The sequence below is a fragment of the Eschrichtius robustus genome, chromosome 12 (genome assembly GCF_028021215.1).
Source record: "Eschrichtius robustus isolate mEscRob2 chromosome 12, mEscRob2.pri, whole genome shotgun sequence".
NCBI lineage: Eukaryota > Metazoa > Chordata > Mammalia > Artiodactyla > Eschrichtiidae > Eschrichtius > Eschrichtius robustus.
This window is the reverse complement of record NC_090835.1, coordinates 58209524-58228354: the sequence shown is the minus strand read 5'-3', so window position 1 is coordinate 58228354 and position 18831 is coordinate 58209524.

The following is an 18831-nucleotide window of genomic DNA, read 5'->3' as shown; positions in this document are numbered from 1 at the left end:
GGACGTGAAGTGTAGTTGCTGATTGAGGTGGACAGACTGCACGCATTAGTTCCCAGAAGCAATGGTAGGCTAATTGTGCTTTTCAGTGCAGCTCAGGTTTCCTCAAGAATGCAGACACGCTTCGCATGAAGGAAGGCATGGAACGTTGATAACGGTGTTGCTTTCAAGCTATCGCAATCTGGGTGTGTAACCAACGAAGCCCTTCACTGCCCATCACTTGGCATCTAGTTCTTCCCAACGGTAGACTGCTCACAACTGCCCAAAGACACAGGCAGTCCTTTTAGTACGTTTCAAAACCTAGTGCAGACCCGCGAGCCAAAAGAGACCGGATATGCTTCCTAGAGTTCAAGAACCACAGGCACTGAGGTTGCAGGGAATCTGTTGAATGCCTACCTCTGTCATGAGAAAAGCTGAACGTTAACTTGAGGCTAGATGTCCCATGTGGTTGGCCCATTCCCTGAATATTCCCGAGGGATGAGCCACTACTAAGGAATGGCAACCTCCAAGTTTCTTTCCTAGAAACTCTCGTCATCACAATGGCAAATGTGCTATGAAGGGAAGATGTGCAAGTACACTGTTTCTCAGGGAGAATTGAGCCTGCAACTGTCTAAATCCCAAGGAGGGAAATAAGGTGTCCCTTCATGCCTTATGTTCCACAGGGACCACCGAGCATTGACCTGCTCTTTCTTTCTCTATTTTGTACCTCCATGGTGCGTTAGAAGGGAGACACTTGAGTTGTTTCAACCTACCACCTTCTAGAGGTTTAACAAAAGAAGCCTTTCACTGCCCTTTTTTGGCATATAGTTGTCCCCAACTGAACGTTGCTCACAAGTCCCAGAAGAGACTGGCAGTCCCTCGTGTACATCTTGGATCCTAGTGCACACCCGCGTGTCCTAAGACACCAAAAATGCTTCCTAGAGTAAAAGCACTGCTTTGACAAAAGCTGCATTGAACCTGCTGCCTGCCTACCATTGTGACGAGAAAAGGAGGACGTTAGCTTGAGGCCAGTCGTCCCATGCGCTCGGCAAATTCACTAACAATTGCTGAGTGAGGAGCACCTAGCAGGAATTGAAAGGCAACGTTTGTTTCATGGAAAATCACTTCTCCTGAAAAGGCAATTCTGCAATGAAGAGAAGATCGGCAACTACACTGTTTATCAGGTAACACTGAGGCCGCAAGTGTCGACATTCCAATGTGGAAAATCAACTTCCCATCAAGCCTCAATCTCCAAGGGGAGGGCACAGCATCTTATGCTGCCGTTTCTGAGTGCCTATTGGACATTCAGGTGACCAAGTAGACCTTTTAGTGAGTAAACTTTGCGATACAGGGAGTGGTGAGTGTGCTGAAAGGATTAGAGAGTCATAGGTTAGTGAGGATTGGGTGTAAAATGTATCTCCGGAACACCTAGCTTTCAAGGGAAAACCTGTAATTTTTCAGGCTGCACTTAAAGTCCACTGGCTTGCCTGGGGTAGATTCCATCACGTGTGGGTTCCCAGAAAAAAAGGATAGGATTATTATATTTTTCGTGTGCTCAGGGATAGGCAGAAAACCAGACACGTTTGACACGAAGGAATGAACAGAACGCTGGTAGCTAGGTGTTTTCAAGCTGTCGCAATCTAGGCGTTTATCCAACGAAACCATTCACTGCCCATGATTCGGCAACTAGCTGTTCCCAACGGCGCATTGCTCACAACGCCCCGAAGACACAGGCTGTCCTTTTTGTACGTATCAGATCTAGTGAAGACCCCCGAGTCCTAGGAGACCTGGAATGCTTCCCACAGCTGAATAAGTCCACATGGTTTCTGCTGCATAACAACCTGTGACATGATACAAGAGGAATGTCAGCTTGAGGTTAATGGTCAAATGGGATCGCCAATTCACTGACGATGACTGAAGGTTGAGCACCTACAAAAGAATGGCAACCTCCAAGTTTCCTTCGTAGAAACTCACTTGTCATCACAAAGCCATTTGTGCTATGAAGAGAACATGTGCAATTACAGTGTTTCTCAGGGAGAATTGAGCCGGCAACTCTCTAAATCCCAATGAGGAAAATATAGTTTCGCTTCAAGCCTTATTTTCAAAAGGGCCTGCAGAGCATTGACCCTGTGGTTTCTTTCTCTGTTTTGAACCTCCAAGGTGCTTTAGAAGGGAGATACTTGAGTTGTCTCAACTTGCAACAATCTAGACGTTTAACCAAAAAAGCCCTTCACTGCCCTAACTCGGCATCTAGCTGTTCCCAACGCTGCATTGCTCACAAAGGCCCAAACACACAGGCCATCCTTCTTGTACGTGTCTCATCCTAGTGCAGACCCGCCAGTCCTAAGAGATCTGGAATGCTTCCAAGAGTTCAAGAACCACACTGAATAACGCTACATGGATTCTGCTGTATGCCAATCTGTGGGAGGATACAAGAGGAACGTTAGCTTGAGGCTAGAGCTCAAACGGGTTCGCCAATTCACTGATGATTACCGAAGGATGATCATCTGCCAAGGAAGAGCAACCTCCAAGCCTCTTTCCTAGAAACTCACTTGTCATCACAAAGGCAGTGGTGCTCTGAAGGGAACATGTGTAAGTACAGTGTTTCTCAGGTAGAATTGGGCCCAAAGCTTTCTAAACCCCAATGAGGAAAATAAAGTTTCCCTTCAAGCCTTACCTTATTTTCAAAAGGGTCCGCAGAGCCTTGACCCTCCTATTTCTTTCCTTCTTTTGTATCACAAGGGTGCTTTAGAAGGGCTATACTTCAGTTGTTTCAACTTGCCACAGTCTAGAGGTTTAACGAAAGAAGCCCTTCACTGCCCATGACTCGTCATCTAGCTGTTCCCAACGCTACATTGCTCACAATGGCCCAAACACACAGGCCGTCATTCTCGTACGTTTCTCATCCTAGTGAATACCCGCCAGTACTAAGAGACCTGCAATCCTTCCTAGAGCTCAAGAACCACACTGAATAAGATTCTGCTGCATGCCAATCTGTGTCATGATACAAGAGGAACGTTAGCTGTGGTTAGTGTTCAATGGGGTCGCCAATTCAGTAAAGATTACTAAAGGATGAGCACCTACCAAAGAATGGCAACCTCCAAATTTCTTTCTTAGAAATTCTCTTGTCATCAAAAAGGGAATTGTGCCATGAAGGGACCATGTGCAACTAGATTGTTTCTCAGTGAGAATTGATCCCGCAACTCTCTAAATCCCAATGAGGAAAATAAAGTTTCCCTTCAAGCCTTATATTCAAAAGCGCCCACAGAGCATTGACCCTGCTGTTTCTTTCTCTATTTTGTACTTCCAAGGTGCTTTAGAAGGGAGATACTTGAGTTGTTTCAGCTTACTACGTTCTAGAGTGTAAGAAAGAAGCCCTGCACCTCCCAGGACTCGGCATCTTCCTGTTCCCAACGCTGCACTGCTCACAACACCCCAAAGACACAGGCCACCCGTCTGGTACATTTCTCATCCTAGTGCAGACCTGCCAGGACTAAGAGAGCTGGAATGCTTCCCAGAGCTCAGGAACCAACCTGGATGAGGCTACATGTATTCTGCTGCATGCCAACCTGTTGCATGATAGCAGAGGAACGTTAGCTTGAGGCTAGTGGTCAAACGGGTTCGCCAATTCACTGAAGATTACCGAAGGATGAGCACCTACCAAGGAATGGTAACCTCCAAGTTTCTTTCCTAGAAACTCACTTGTCATCACAAAGGCAATAGTGCTATGAATGGAACATGTGCAACTACAGTGTTTCTCAGGGAGAATTGAGCACGCAACTCTCTAAATCCCAATGAGGAAAATAAAGTTTCCCTTCAAGCCTTATTTTCAAAAGGGCCCAATGAGCATTGACCCTGCTGTTTCTTTCTCTATTTTGTACCTCCAAGGTGCTTTAGAAGGGAGACACTTGACTTGTTTCAACTGGCCACAGTCTACAGGTTTAACCAAAGAAGCCCTGCACTGCCCATGACTCGGCATCTAGCTGTTCCCAACGCTGCATTGCTCACAAAGGCCCAAACACACAGGCCGTCCTTCTTGTACGTTTCTCTTCCTGGTGCAGACCCGCTAGTACTGAGAGATCTGGAATCCTTCCTAGAGCTCAAGAACCACACTGAATAAGGCTACATGGATTCTGCTGCATGCCAACCTGTGGCATGATACAAGAGGCACGGTAGCTTGAAGCTAGTGGTCAAAAGGGTTCTCCAATTCACTGTAGATTACCGAAGGATGAGCACCTACCAAGGAATGGCAACCTCCAAGTTTCTTTCTTGGAAAATCACTTGTCCTCACATAGACCATCGTGCAATGAAGAGAAGATGGGCAACAACAGTGTTTACCAGGTAACGCTGAGGCCGCAACTCTCCGCTAGGCAATGAGGAAAATAAACTTTCCCAGGAAGCCTCAGTATGCATGGGGAAGAAGCAGAATATTCCCCTGGCGATTCTGACTCTCTTATTGCACATCGAGTGGACACAATGGACCTTGACATTGGTAACCATTGCCATGCTGGGAGTCGTGATTGTGGTGTAAGGATATCAAGCTGATGGCTTAGTGGGGCCTAGGTGGCAATGTTTCTCTGGAATACCACTGAGTTAAGGGAAACCCTGTAAATTTTGAAGCTGGACGTGAAGTGTAGTTGCTGATTGAGGTGGACAGACTGCACGCATTAGTTCCCAGAAGCAATGGTAGGCTAATTGTGCTTTTCAGTGCAGCTCAGGTTTCCTCAAGAATGCAGACACGCTTCGCATGAAGGAAGGCATGGAACGTTGATAACGGTGTTGCTTTCAAGCTATCGCAATCTGGGTGTGTAACCAACGAAGCCCTTCACTGCCCATCACTTGGCATCTAGTTCTTCCCAACGGTAGACTGCTCACAACTGCCCAAAGACACAGGCAGTCCTTTTAGTACGTTTCAAAACCTAGTGCAGACCCGCGAGCCAAAAGAGACCGGATATGCTTCCTAGAGTTCAAGAACCACAGGCACTGAGGTTGCAGGGAATCTGTTGAATGCCTACCTCTGTCATGAGAAAAGCTGAACGTTAACTTGAGGCTAGATGTCCCATGTGGTTGGCCCATTCCCTGAATATTCCCGAGGGATGAGCCACTACCAAGGAATGGCAACCTCCAAGTTTCTTTCCTAGAAACTCTCGTCATCACAATGGCAAATGTGCTATGAAGGGAAGATGTGCAAGTACACTGTTTCTCAGGGAGAATTGAGCCTGCAACTGTCTAAATCCCAAGGAGGGAAACAAGGTGTCCCTTCATGCCTTATGTTCCACAGGGACCACCGAGCATTGACCTGCTCTTTCTTTCTCTATTTTGTACCTCCATGGTGCGTTAGAAGGGAGACACTTGAGTTGTTTCAACCTACCACCTTCTAGAGGTTTAACAAAAGAAGCCTTTCACTGCCCTTTTTTGGCATATAGTTGTCCCCAACTGAACGTTGCTCACAAGTCCCAGAAGAGACTGGCAGTCCCTCGTGTACATCTTGGATCCTAGTGCACACCCGCGTGTCCTAAGACACCAAAAATGCTTCCTAGAGTAAAAGCACTGCTTTGACAAAAGCTGCATTGAACCTGCTGCCTGCCTACCATTGTGACGAGAAAAGGAGGACGTTAGCTTGAGGCCAGTCGTCCCATGCGCTCGGCATATTCACTAACAATTGCTGAGTGAGGAGCACCTAGCAGGAATTGAAAGGCAACGTTTGTTTCATGGAAAATCACTTCTCCTGAAAAGGCAATTCTGCAATGAAGAGAAGATGGGCAACTACACTGTTTATCAGGTAACACTGAGGCCGCAAGTGTCGACATTCCAATGTGGAAAATCAACTTCCCATCAAGCCTCAATCTCCAAGGGGAGGGCACAGCATCTTATGCTGCCGTTTCTGAGTGCCTATTGGACATTCAGGTGACCAAGTAGACCTTTTAGTGAGTAAACTTTGCGATACAGGGAGTGGTGAGTGTGCTGAAAGGATTAGAGAGTCATAGGTTAGTGAGGATTGGGTGTAAAATGTATCTCCGGAACACCTAGCTTTCAAGGGAAAACCTGTAATTTTTCAGGCTGCACTTAAAGTCCACTGGCTTGCCTGGGGTAGATTCCATCACGTGTGGGTTCCCAGAAAAAAAGGATAGGATTATTATATTTTTCGTGTGCTCAGGGATAGGCAGAAATCCAGACACGTTTGACACGAAGGAATGAACAGAACGCTGATAGCTAGGTGTTTTCAAGCTGTCGCAATCTAGGCGTTTATCCAACGAAACCATTCACTGCCCATGATTCGGCAACTAGCTGTTCCCAACGGCGCATTGCTCACAACGCCCCGAAGACACAGGCTGTCCTTTTTGTACGTATCAGATCTAGTGAAGACCCCCGAGTCCTAGGAGACCTGGAATGCTTCCCACAGCTGAATAAGTCCACATGGTTTCTGCTGCATAACAACCTGTGACATGATACAAGAGGAATGTCAGCTTGAGGTTAATGGTCAAATGGGATCGCCAATTCACTGACGATGACTGAAGGTTGAGCACCTACAAAAGAATGGCAACCTCCAAGTTTCCTTCCTAGAAACTCACTTGTCATCACAAAGCCATTTGTGCTATGAAGAGAACATGTGCAATTACAGTGTTTCTCAGGGAGAATTGAGCCGGCAACTCTCTAAATCCCAATGAGGAAAATATAGTTTCGCTTCAAGCCTTATTTTCAAAAGGGCCTGCAGAGCATTGACCCTGTGGTTTCTTTCTCTGTTTTGAACCTCCAAGGTGCTTTAGAAGGGAGATACTTGAGTTGTCTCAACTTGCAACAATCTAGACGTTTAACCAAAAAAGCCCTTCACTGCCCTAACTCGGCATCTAGCTGTTCCCAACGCTGCATTGCTCACAAAGGCCCAAACACACAGGCCATCCTTCTTGTACGTGTCTCATCCTAGTGCAGACCCGCCAGTCCTAAGAGATCTGGAATGCTTCCAAGAGTTCAAGAACCACACTGAATAACGCTACATGGATTCTGCTGTATGCCAATCTGTGGGAGGATACAAGAGGAACGTTAGCTTGAGGCTAGAGCTCAAACGGGTTCGCCAATTCACTGATGATTACCGAAGGATGATCATCTGCCAAGGAAGAGCAACCTCCAAGCCTCTTTCCTAGAAACTCACTTGTCATCACAAAGGCAGTGGTGCTCTGAAGGGAACATGTGTAAGTACAGTGTTTCTCAGGTAGAATTGGGCCCAAAGCTCTCTAAACCCCAATGAGGAAAATAAAGTTTCCCTTCAAGCCTTACCTTATTTTCAAAAGGGTCCGCAGAGCCTTGACCCTCCTATTTCTTTCCTTCTTTTGCACCACAAGGGTGCTTTAGAAGGGCTATACTTCAGTTGTTTCAACTTGCCACAGTCTAGAGGTTTAACGAAAGAAGCCCTTCACTGCCCATGACTCGTCATCTAGCTGTTCCCAACGCTACATTGCTCACAATGGCCCAAACACACAGGCCGTCATTCTCGTACGTTTCTCATCCTAGTGAATACCCGCCAGTACTAAGAGACCTGCAATCCTTCCTAGAGCTCAAGAACCACACTGAATAAGATTCTGCTGCATGCCAATCTGTGTCATGATACAAGAGGAACGTTAGCTGTGGTTAGTGTTCAATGGGGTCGCCAATTCAGTAAAGATTACTAAAGGATGAGCACCTACCAAAGAATGGCAACCTCCAAATTTCTTTCTTAGAAATTCTCTTGTCATCAAAAAGGGAATTGTGCCATGAAGGGACCATGTGCAACTAGATTGTTTCTCAGTGAGAATTGATCCCGCAACTCTCTAAATCCCAATGAGGAAAATAAAGTTTCCCTTCAAGCCTTATATTCAAAAGCGCCCACAGAGCATTGACCCTGCTGTTTCTTTCTCTATTTTGTACTTCCAAGGTGCTTTAGAAGGGAGATACTTGAGTTGTTTCAGCTTACTACGTTCTAGAGTGTAAGAAAGAAGCCCTGCACCTCCCAGGACTCGGCATCTTCCTGTTCCCAACGCTGCACTGCTCACAACACCCCAAAGACACAGGCCACCCGTCTGGTACATTTCTCATCCTAGTGCAGACCTGCCAGGACTAAGAGAGCTGGAATGCTTCCCAGAGCTCAGGAACCAACCTGGATGAGGCTACATGTATTCTGCTGCATGCCAACCTGTTGCATGATAGCAGAGGAACGTTAGCTTGAGGCTAGTGGTCAAACGGGTTCGCCAATTCACTGAAGATTACCGAAGGATGAGCACCTACCAAGGAATGGTAACCTCCAAGTTTCTTTCCTAGAAACTCACTTGTCATCACAAAGGCAATTGTGCTATGAATGGAACATGTGCAACTACAGTGTTTCTCAGGGAGAATTGAGCACGCAACTCTCTAAATCCCAATGAGGAAAATAAAGTTTCCCTTCAAGCCTTATTTTCAAAAGGGCCCAATGAGCATTGACCCTGCTGTTTCTTTCTCTATTTTGTACCTCCAAGGTGCTTTAGAAGGGAGACACTTGACTTGTTTCAACTGGCCACAGTCTACAGGTTTAACCAAAGAAGCCCTGCACTGCCCATGACTCGGCATCTAGCAGTTCCCAACGCTGCATTGCTCACAAAGGCCCAAACACACAGGCCGTCCTTCTTGTACGTTTCTCTTCCTGGTGCAGACCCGCTAGTACTGAGAGATCTGGAATCCTTCCTAGAGCTCAAGAACCACACTGAATAAGGCTACATGGATTCTGCTGCATGCCAACCTGTGGCATGATACAAGAGGCACGGTAGCTTGAAGCTAGTGGTCAAAAGGGTTCTCCAATTCACTGTAGATTACCGAAGGATGAGCACCTACCAAGGAATGGCAACCTCCAAGTTTCTTTCTTGGAAAATCACTTGTCCTCACATAGACCATCGTGCAATGAAGAGAAGATGGGCAACAACAGTGTTTACCAGGTAACACTGAGGCCGCAACTCTCCGCTTGGCAATGAGAAAAATAAACTTTCCCAGGAAGCCTCAGTATGCATGGGGACGAAGCAGAATATTCCCCTGGCGATTCTGACTCTCTTATTGCACATCGAGTGGACACAATGGACCTTGACATTGGTAACCATTGCCATGCTGGGAGTCGTGATTGTGGTGTAAGGATATCAAGCTGATGGCTTAGTGGGGCCTAGGTGGCAATGTTTCTCTGGAATACCACTGAGTTAAGGGAAACCCTGTAAATTTTGAAGCTGGACGTGAAGTGTAGTTGCTGATTGAGGTGGACAGACTGCACGCATTAGTTCCCAGAAGCAATGGTAGGCTAATTGTGCTTTTCAGTGCAGCTCAGGTTTCCTCAAGAATGCAGACACGCTTCGCATGAAGGAAGGCATGGAACGTTGATAACGGTGTTGCTTTCAAGCTATCGCAATCTGGGTGTGTAACCAACGAAGCCCTTCACTGCCCATCACTTGGCATCTAGTTCTTCCCAACGGTAGACTGCTCACAACTGCCCAAAGACACAGGCAGTCCTTTTAGTACGTTTCAAAACCTAGTGCAGACCCGCGAGCCAAAAGAGACCGGATATGCTTCCTAGAGTTCAAGAACCACAGGCACTGAGGTTGCAGGGAATCTGTTGAATGCCTACCTCTGTCATGAGAAAAGCTGAACGTTAACTTGAGGCTAGATGTCCCATGTGGTTGGCCCATTCCCTGAATATTCCCGAGGGATGAGCCACTACTAAGGAATGGCAACCTCCAAGTTTCTTTCCTAGAAACTCTCGTCATCACAATGGCAAATGTGCTATGAAGGGAAGATGTGCAAGTACACTGTTTCTCAGGGAGAATTGAGCCTGCAACTGTCTAAATCCCAAGGAGGGAAATAAGGTGTCCCTTCATGCCTTATGTTCCACAGGGACCACCGAGCATTGACCTGCTCTTTCTTTCTCTATTTTGTACCTCCATGGTGCGTTAGAAGGGAGACACTTGAGTTGTTTCAACCTACCACCTTCTAGAGGTTTAACAAAAGAAGCCTTTCACTGCCCTTTTTTGGCATATAGTTGTCCCCAACTGAACGTTGCTCACAAGTCCCAGAAGAGACTGGCAGTCCCTCGTGTACATCTTGGATCCTAGTGCACACCCGCGTGTCCTAAGACACCAAAAATGCTTCCTAGAGTAAAAGCACTGCTTTGACAAAAGCTGCATTGAACCTGCTGCCTGCCTACCATTGTGACGAGAAAAGGAGGACGTTAGCTTGAGGCCAGTCGTCCCATGCGCTCGGCATATTCACTAACAATTGCTGAGTGAGGAGCACCTAAGCAGGAATTGAAAGGCAACGTTTGTTTCATGGAAAATCACTTCTCCTGAAAAGGCAATTCTGCAATGAAGAGAAGATGGGCAACTACACTGTTTATCAGGTAACACTGAGGCCGCAAGTGTCGACATTCCAATGTGGAAAATCAACTTCCCATCAAGCCTCAATCTCCAAGGGGAGGGCACAGCATCTTATGCTGCCGTTTCTGAGTGCCTATTGGACATTCAGGTGACCAAGTAGACCTTTTAGTGAGTAAACTTTGCGATACAGGGAGTGGTGAGTGTGCTGAAAGGATTAGAGAGTCATAGGTTAGTGAGGATTGGGTGTAAAATGTATCTCCGGAACACCTAGCTTTCAAGGGAAAACCTGTACTTTTTCAGGCTGCACTTAAAGTCCACTGGCTTGCCTGGGGTAGATTCCATCACGTGTGGGTTCCCAGAAAAAAAGGATAGGATTATTATATTTTTCGTGTGCTCAGGGATAGGCAGAAATCCAGACACGTTTGACACGAAGGAATGAACAGAACGCTGATAGCTAGGTGTTTTCAAGCTGTCGCAATCTAGGCGTTTATCCAACGAAACCATTCACTGCCCATGATTCGGCAACTAGCTGTTCCCAACGGCGCATTGCTCACAACGCCCCGAAGACACAGGCTGTCCTTTTTGTACGTATCAGATCTAGTGAAGACCCCCGAGTCCTAGGAGACCTGGAATGCTTCCCACAGCTGAATAAGTCCACATGGTTTCTGCTGCATAACAACCTGTGACATGATACAAGAGGAATGTCAGCTTGAGGTTAATGGTCAAATGGGATCGCCAATTCACTGACGATGACTGAAGGTTGAGCACCTACAAAAGAATGGCAACCTCCAAGTTTCCTTCGTAGAAACTCACTTGTCATCACAAAGCCATTTGTGCTATGAAGAGAACATGTGCAATTACAGTGTTTCTCAGGGAGAATTGAGCCGGCAACTCTCTAAATCCCAATGAGGAAAATATAGTTTCGCTTCAAGCCTTATTTTCAAAAGGGCCTGCAGAGCATTGACCCTGTGGTTTCTTTCTCTGTTTTGAACCTCCAAGGTGCTTTAGAAGGGAGATACTTGAGTTGTCTCAACTTGCAACAATCTAGACGTTTAACCAAAAAAGCCCTTCACTGCCCTAACTCGGCATCTAGCTGTTCCCAACGCTGCATTGCTCACAAAGGCCCAAACACACAGGCCATCCTTCTTGTACGTGTCTCATCCTAGTGCAGACCCGCCAGTCCTAAGAGATCTGGAATGCTTCCAAGAGTTCAAGAACCACACTGAATAACGCTACATGGATTCTGCTGTATGCCAATCTGTGGGAGGATACAAGAGGAACGTTAGCTTGAGGCTAGAGCTCAAACGGGTTCGCCAATTCACTGATGATTACCGAAGGATGATCATCTGCCAAGGAAGAGCAACCTCCAAGCCTCTTTCCTAGAAACTCACTTGTCATCACAAAGGCAGTGGTGCTCTGAAGGGAACATGTGTAAGTACAGTGTTTCTCAGGTAGAATTGGGCCCAAAGCTCTCTAAACCCCAATGAGGAAAATAAAGTTTCCCTTCAAGCCTTACCTTATTTTCAAAAGGGTCCGCAGAGCCTTGACCCTCCTATTTCTTTCCTTCTTTTGTACCACAAGGGTGCTTTAGAAGGGCTATACTTCAGTTGTTTCAACTTGCCACAGTCTAGAGGTTTAACGAAAGAAGCCCTTCACTGCCCATGACTCGTCATCTAGCTGTTCCCAACGCTACATTGCTCACAATGGCCCAAACACACAGGCCGTCATTCTCGTACGTTTCTCATCCTAGTGAATACCCGCCAGTACTAAGAGACCTGCAATCCTTCCTAGAGCTCAAGAACCACACTGAATAAGATTCTGCTGCATGCCAATCTGTGTCATGATACAAGAGGAACGTTAGCTGTGGTTAGTGTTCAATGGGGTCGCCAATTCAGTAAAGATTACTAAAGGATGAGCACCTACCAAAGAATGGCAACCTCCAAATTTCTTTCTTAGAAATTCTCTTGTCATCAAAAAGGGAATTGTGCCATGAAGGGACCATGTGCAACTAGATTGTTTCTCAGTGAGAATTGATCCCGCAACTCTCTAAATCCCAATGAGGAAAATAAAGTTTCCCTTCAAGCCTTATATTCAAAAGCGCCCACAGAGCATTGACCCTGCTGTTTCTTTCTCTATTTTGTACTTCCAAGGTGCTTTAGAAGGGAGATACTTGAGTTGTTTCAGCTTACTACGTTCTAGAGTGTAAGAAAGAAGCCCTGCACCTCCCAGGACTCGGCATCTTCCTGTTCCCAACGCTGCACTGCTCACAACACCCCAAAGACACAGGCCACCCGTCTGGTACATTTCTCATCCTAGTGCAGACCTGCCAGGACTAAGAGAGCTGGAATGCTTCCCAGAGCTCAGGAACCAACCTGGATGAGGCTACATGTATTCTGCTGCATGCCAACCTGTTGCATGATAGCAGAGGAACGTTAGCTTGAGGCTAGTGGTCAAACGGGTTCGCCAATTCACTGAAGATTACCGAAGGATGAGCACCTACCAAGGAATGGTAACCTCCAAGTTTCTTTCCTAGAAACTCACTTGTCATCACAAAGGCAATTGTGCTATGAATGGAACATGTGCAACTACAGTGTTTCTCAGGGAGAATTGAGCACGCAACTCTCTAAATCCCAATGAGGAAAATAAAGTTTCCCTTCAAGCCTTATTTTCAAAAGGGCCCAATGAGCATTGACCCTGCTGTTTCTTTCTCTATTTTGTACCTCCAAGGTGCTTTAGAAGGGAGACACTTGACTTGTTTCAACTGGCCACAGTCTACAGGTTTAACCAAAGAAGCCCTGCACTGCCCATGACTCGGCATCTAGCTGTTCCCAACGCTGCATTGCTCACAAAGGCCCAAACACACAGGCCGTCCTTCTTGTACGTTTCTCTTCCTGGTGCAGACCCGCTAGTACTGAGAGATCTGGAATCCTTCCTAGAGCTCAAGAACCACACTGAATAAGGCTACATGGATTCTGCTGCATGCCAACCTGTGGCATGATACAAGAGGCACGGTAGCTTGAAGCTAGTGGTCAAAAGGGTTCTCCAATTCACTGTAGATTACCGAAGGATGAGCACCTACCAAGGAATGGCAACCTCCAAGTTTCTTTCTTGGAAAATCACTTGTCCTCACATAGACCATCGTGCAATGAAGAGAAGATGGGCAACAACAGTGTTTACCAGGTAACGCTGAGGCCGCAACTCTCCGCTAGGCAATGAGGAAAATAAACTTTCCCAGGAAGCCTCAGTATGCATGGGGAAGAAGCAGAATATTCCCCTGGCGATTCTGACTCTCTTATTGCACATCGAGTGGACACAATGGACCTTGACATTGGTAACCATTGCCATGCTGGGAGTCGTGATTGTGGTGTAAGGATATCAAGCTGATGGCTTAGTGGGGCCTAGGTGGCAATGTTTCTCTGGAATACCACTGAGTTAAGGGAAACCCTGTAAATTTTGAAGCTGGACGTGAAGTGTAGTTGCTGATTGAGGTGGACAGACTGCACGCATTAGTTCCCAGAAGCAATGGTAGGCTAATTGTGCTTTTCAGTGCAGCTCAGGTTTCCTCAAGAATGCAGACACGCTTCGCATGAAGGAAGGCATGGAACGTTGATAACGGTGTTGCTTTCAAGCTATCGCAATCTGGGTGTGTAACCAACGAAGCCCTTCACTGCCCATCACTTGGCATCTAGTTCTTCCCAACGGTAGACTGCTCACAACTGCCCAAAGACACAGGCAGTCCTTTTAGTACGTTTCAAAACCTAGTGCAGACCCGCGAGCCAAAAGAGACCGGATATGCTTCCTAGAGTTCAAGAACCACAGGCACTGAGGTTGCAGGGAATCTGTTGAATGCCTACCTCTGTCATGAGAAAAGCTGAACGTTAACTTGAGGCTAGATGTCCCATGTGGTTGGCCCATTCCCTGAAGATTCCCGAGGGATGAGCCACTACCAAGGAATGGCAACCTCCAAGTTTCTTTCCTAGAAACTCTCGTCATCACAATGGCAAATGTGCTATGAAGGGAAGATGTGCAAGTACACTGTTTCTCAGGGAGAATTGAGCCTGCAACTGTCTAAATCCCAAGGAGGGAAACAAGGTGTCCCTTCATGCCTTATGTTCCACAGGGACCACCGAGCATTGACCTGCTCTTTCTTTCTCTATTTTGTACCTCCATGGTGCGTTAGAAGGGAGACACTTGAGTTGTTTCAACCTACCACCTTCTAGAGGTTTAACAAAAGAAGCCTTTCACTGCCCTTTTTTGGCATATAGTTGTCCCCAACTGAACGTTGCTCACAAGTCCCAGAAGAGACTGGCAGTCCCTCGTGTACATCTTGGATCCTAGTGCACACCCGCGTGTCCTAAGACACCAAAAATGCTTCCTAGAGTAAAAGCACTGCTTTGACAAAAGCTGCATTGAACCTGCTGCCTGCCTACCATTGTGACGAGAAAAGGAGGACGTTAGCTTGAGGCCAGTCGTCCCATGCGCTCGGCATATTCACTAACAATTGCTGAGTGAGGAGCACCTAGCAGGAATTGAAAGGCAACGTTTGTTTCATGGAAAATCACTTCTCCTGAAAAGGCAATTCTGCAATGAAGAGAAGATGGGCAACTACACTGTTTATCAGGTAACACTGAGGCCGCAAGTGTCGACATTCCAATGTGGAAAATCAACTTCCCATCAAGCCTCAATCTCCAAGGGGAGGGCACAGCATCTTATGCTGCCGTTTCTGAGTGCCTATTGGACATTCAGGTGACCAAGTAGACCTTTTAGTGAGTAAACTTTGCGATACAGGGAGTGGTGAGTGTGCTGAAAGGATTAGAGAGTCATAGGTTAGTGAGGATTGGGTGTAAAATGTATCTCCGGAACACCTAGCTTTCAAGGGAAAACCTGTAATTTTTCAGGCTGCACTTAAAGTCCACTGGCTTGCCTGGGGTAGATTCCATCACGTGTGGGTTCCCAGAAAAAAAGGATAGGATTATTATATTTTTCATGTGCTCAGGGATAGGCAGAAATCCAGACACGTTTGACACGAAGGAATGAACAGAACGCTGATAGCTAGGTGTTTTCAAGCTGTCGCAATCTAGGCGTTTATCCAACGAAACCATTCACTGCCCATGATTCGGCAACTAGCTGTTCCCAACGGCGCATTGCTCACAACGCCCCGAAGACACAGGCTGTCCTTTTTGTACGTATCAGATCTAGTGAAGACCCCCGAGTCCTAGGAGACCTGGAATGCTTCCCACAGCTGAATAAGTCCACATGGTTTCTGCTGCATAACAACCTGTGACATGATACAAGAGGAATGTCAGCTTGAGGTTAATGGTCAAATGGGATCGCCAATTCACTGACGATGACTGAAGGTTGAGCACCTACAAAAGAATGGCAACCTCCAAGTTTCCTTCCTAGAAACTCACTTGTCATCACAAAGCCATTTGTGCTATGAAGAGAACATGTGCAATTACAGTGTTTCTCAGGGAGAATTGAGCCGGCAACTCTCTAAATCCCAATGAGGAAAATATAGTTTCGCTTCAAGCCTTATTTTCAAAAGGGCCTGCAGAGCATTGACCCTGTGGTTTCTTTCTCTGTTTTGAACCTCCAAGGTGCTTTAGAAGGGAGATACTTGAGTTGTCTCAACTTGCAACAATCTAGACGTTTAACCAAAAAAGCCCTTCACTGCCCTAACTCGGCATCTAGCTGTTCCCAACGCTGCATTGCTCACAAAGGCCCAAACACACAGGCCATCCTTCTTGTACGTGTCTCATCCTAGTGCAGACCCGCCAGTCCTAAGAGATCTGGAATGCTTCCAAGAGTTCAAGAACCACACTGAATAACGCTACATGGATTCTGCTGTATGCCAATCTGTGGGAGGATACAAGAGGAACGTTAGCTTGAGGCTAGAGCTCAAACGGGTTCGCCAATTCACTGATGATTACCGAAGGATGATCATCTGCCAAGGAAGAGCAACCTCCAAGCCTCTTTCCTAGAAACTCACTTGTCATCACAAAGGCAGTGGTGCTCTGAAGGGAACATGTGTAAGTACAGTGTTTCTCAGGTAGAATTGGGCCCAAAGCTCTCTAAACCCCAATGAGGAAAATAAAGTTTCCCTTCAAGCCTTACCTTATTTTCAAAAGGGTCCGCAGAGCCTTGACCCTCCTATTTCTTTCCTTCTTTTGCACCACAAGGGTGCTTTAGAAGGGCTATACTTCAGTTGTTTCAACTTGCCACAGTCTAGAGGTTTAACGAAAGAAGCCCTTCACTGCCCATGACTCGTCATCTAGCTGTTCCCAACGCTACATTGCTCACAATGGCCCAAACACACAGGCCGTCATTCTCGTACGTTTCTCATCCTAGTGAATACCCGCCAGTACTAAGAGACCTGCAATCCTTCCTAGAGCTCAAGAACCACACTGAATAAGATTCTGCTGCATGCCAATCTGTGTCATGATACAAGAGGAACGTTAGCTGTGGTTAGTGTTCAATGGGGTCGCCAATTCAGTAAAGATTACTAAAGGATGAGCACCTACCAAAGAATGGCAACCTCCAAATTTCTTTCTTAGAAATTCTCTTGTCATCAAAAAGGGAATTGTGCCATGAAGGGACCATGTGCAACTAGATTGTTTCTCAGTGAGAATTGATCCCGCAACTCTCTAAATCCCAATGAGGAAAATAAAGTTTCCCTTCAAGCCTTATATTCAAAAGCGCCCACAGAGCATTGACCCTGCTGTTTCTTTCTCTATTTTGTACTTCCAAGGTGCTTTAGAAGGGAGATACTTGAGTTGTTTCAGCTTACTACGTTCTAGAGTGTAAGAAAGAAGCCCTGCACCTCCCAGGACTCGGCATCTTCCTGTTCCCAACGCTGCACTGCTCACAACACCCCAAAGACACAGGCCACCCGTCTGGTACATTTCTCATCCTAGTGCAGACCTGCCAGGACTAAGAGAGCTGGAATGCTTCCCAGAGCTCAGGAACCAACCTGGATGAGGCTACATGTATTCTGCTGCATGCCAACCTGTTGCATGATAGCAGAGGAACGTTAGCTTGAGGCTAGTGGTCAAACGGGTTCGCCAATTCACTGAAGATTACCGAAGGATGAGCACCTACCAAGGAATGGTAACCTCCAAGTTTCTTTCCTAGAAACTCACTTGTCATCACAAAGGCAATTGTGCTATGAATGGAACATGTGCAACTACAGTGTTTCTCAGGGAGAATTGAGCACGCAACTCTCTAAATCCCAATGAGGAAAATAAAGTTTCCCTTCAAGCCTTATTTTCAAAAGGGCCCAATGAGCATTGACCCTGCTGTTTCTTTCTCTATTTTGTACCTCCAAGGTGCTTTAGAAGGGAGACACTTGACTTGTTTCAACTGGCCACAGTCTACAGGTTTAACCAAAGAAGCCCTGCACTGCCCATGACTCGGCATCTAGCAGTTCCCAACGCTGCATTGCTCACAAAGGCCCAAACACACAGGCCGTCCTTCTTGTACGTTTCTCTTCCTGGTGCAGACCCGCTAGTACTGAGAGATCTGGAATCCTTCCTAGAGCTCAAGAACCACACTGAATAAGGCTACATGGATTCTGCTGCATGCCAACCTGTGGCATGATACAAGAGGCACGGTAGCTTGAAGCTAGTGGTCAAAAGGGTTCTCCAATTCACTGTAGATTACCGAAGGATGAGCACCTACCAAGGAATGGCAACCTCCAAGTTTCTTTCTTGGAAAATCACTTGTCCTCACATAGACCATCGTGCAATGAAGAGAAGATGGGCAACAACAGTGTTTACCAGGTAACGCTGAGGCCGCAACTCTCCGCTAGGCAATGAGGAAAATAAACTTTCCCAGGAAGCCTCAGTATGCATGGGGAAGAAGCAGAATATTCCCCTGGCGATTCTGACTCTCTTATTGCACATCGAGTGGACACAATGGACCTTGACATTGGTAACCATTGCCATGCTGGGAGTCGTGATTGTGGTGTAAGGATATCAAGCTGATGGCTTAGTGGGGCCTAGGTGGCAATGTTTCTCTGGAATACCACTGAGTTAAGGGAAACCCTGTAAATTTTGAAGCTGGACGTGAAGTGTAGTTGCTGATTGAGGTGGACAGACTGCACGCATTAGTTCCCAGAAGCAATGGTAGGCTAATTGTGCTTTTCAGTGCAGCTCAGGTTTCCTCAAGAATGCAGACACGCTTCGCATGAAGGAAGGCATGGAACGTTGATAACGGTGTTGCTTTCAAGCTATCGCAATCTGGGTGTGTAACCAACGAAGCCCTTCACTGCCCATCACTTGGCATCTAGTTCTTCCCAACGGTAGACTGCTCACAACTGCCCAAAGACACAGGCAGTCCTTTTAGTACGTTTCAAAACCTAGTGCAGACCCGCGAGCCAAAAGAGACCGGATATGCTTCCTAGAGTTCAAGAACCACAGGCACTGAGGTTGCAGGGAATCTGTTGAATGCCTACCTCTGTCATGAGAAAAGCTGAACGTTAACTTGAGGCTAGATGTCC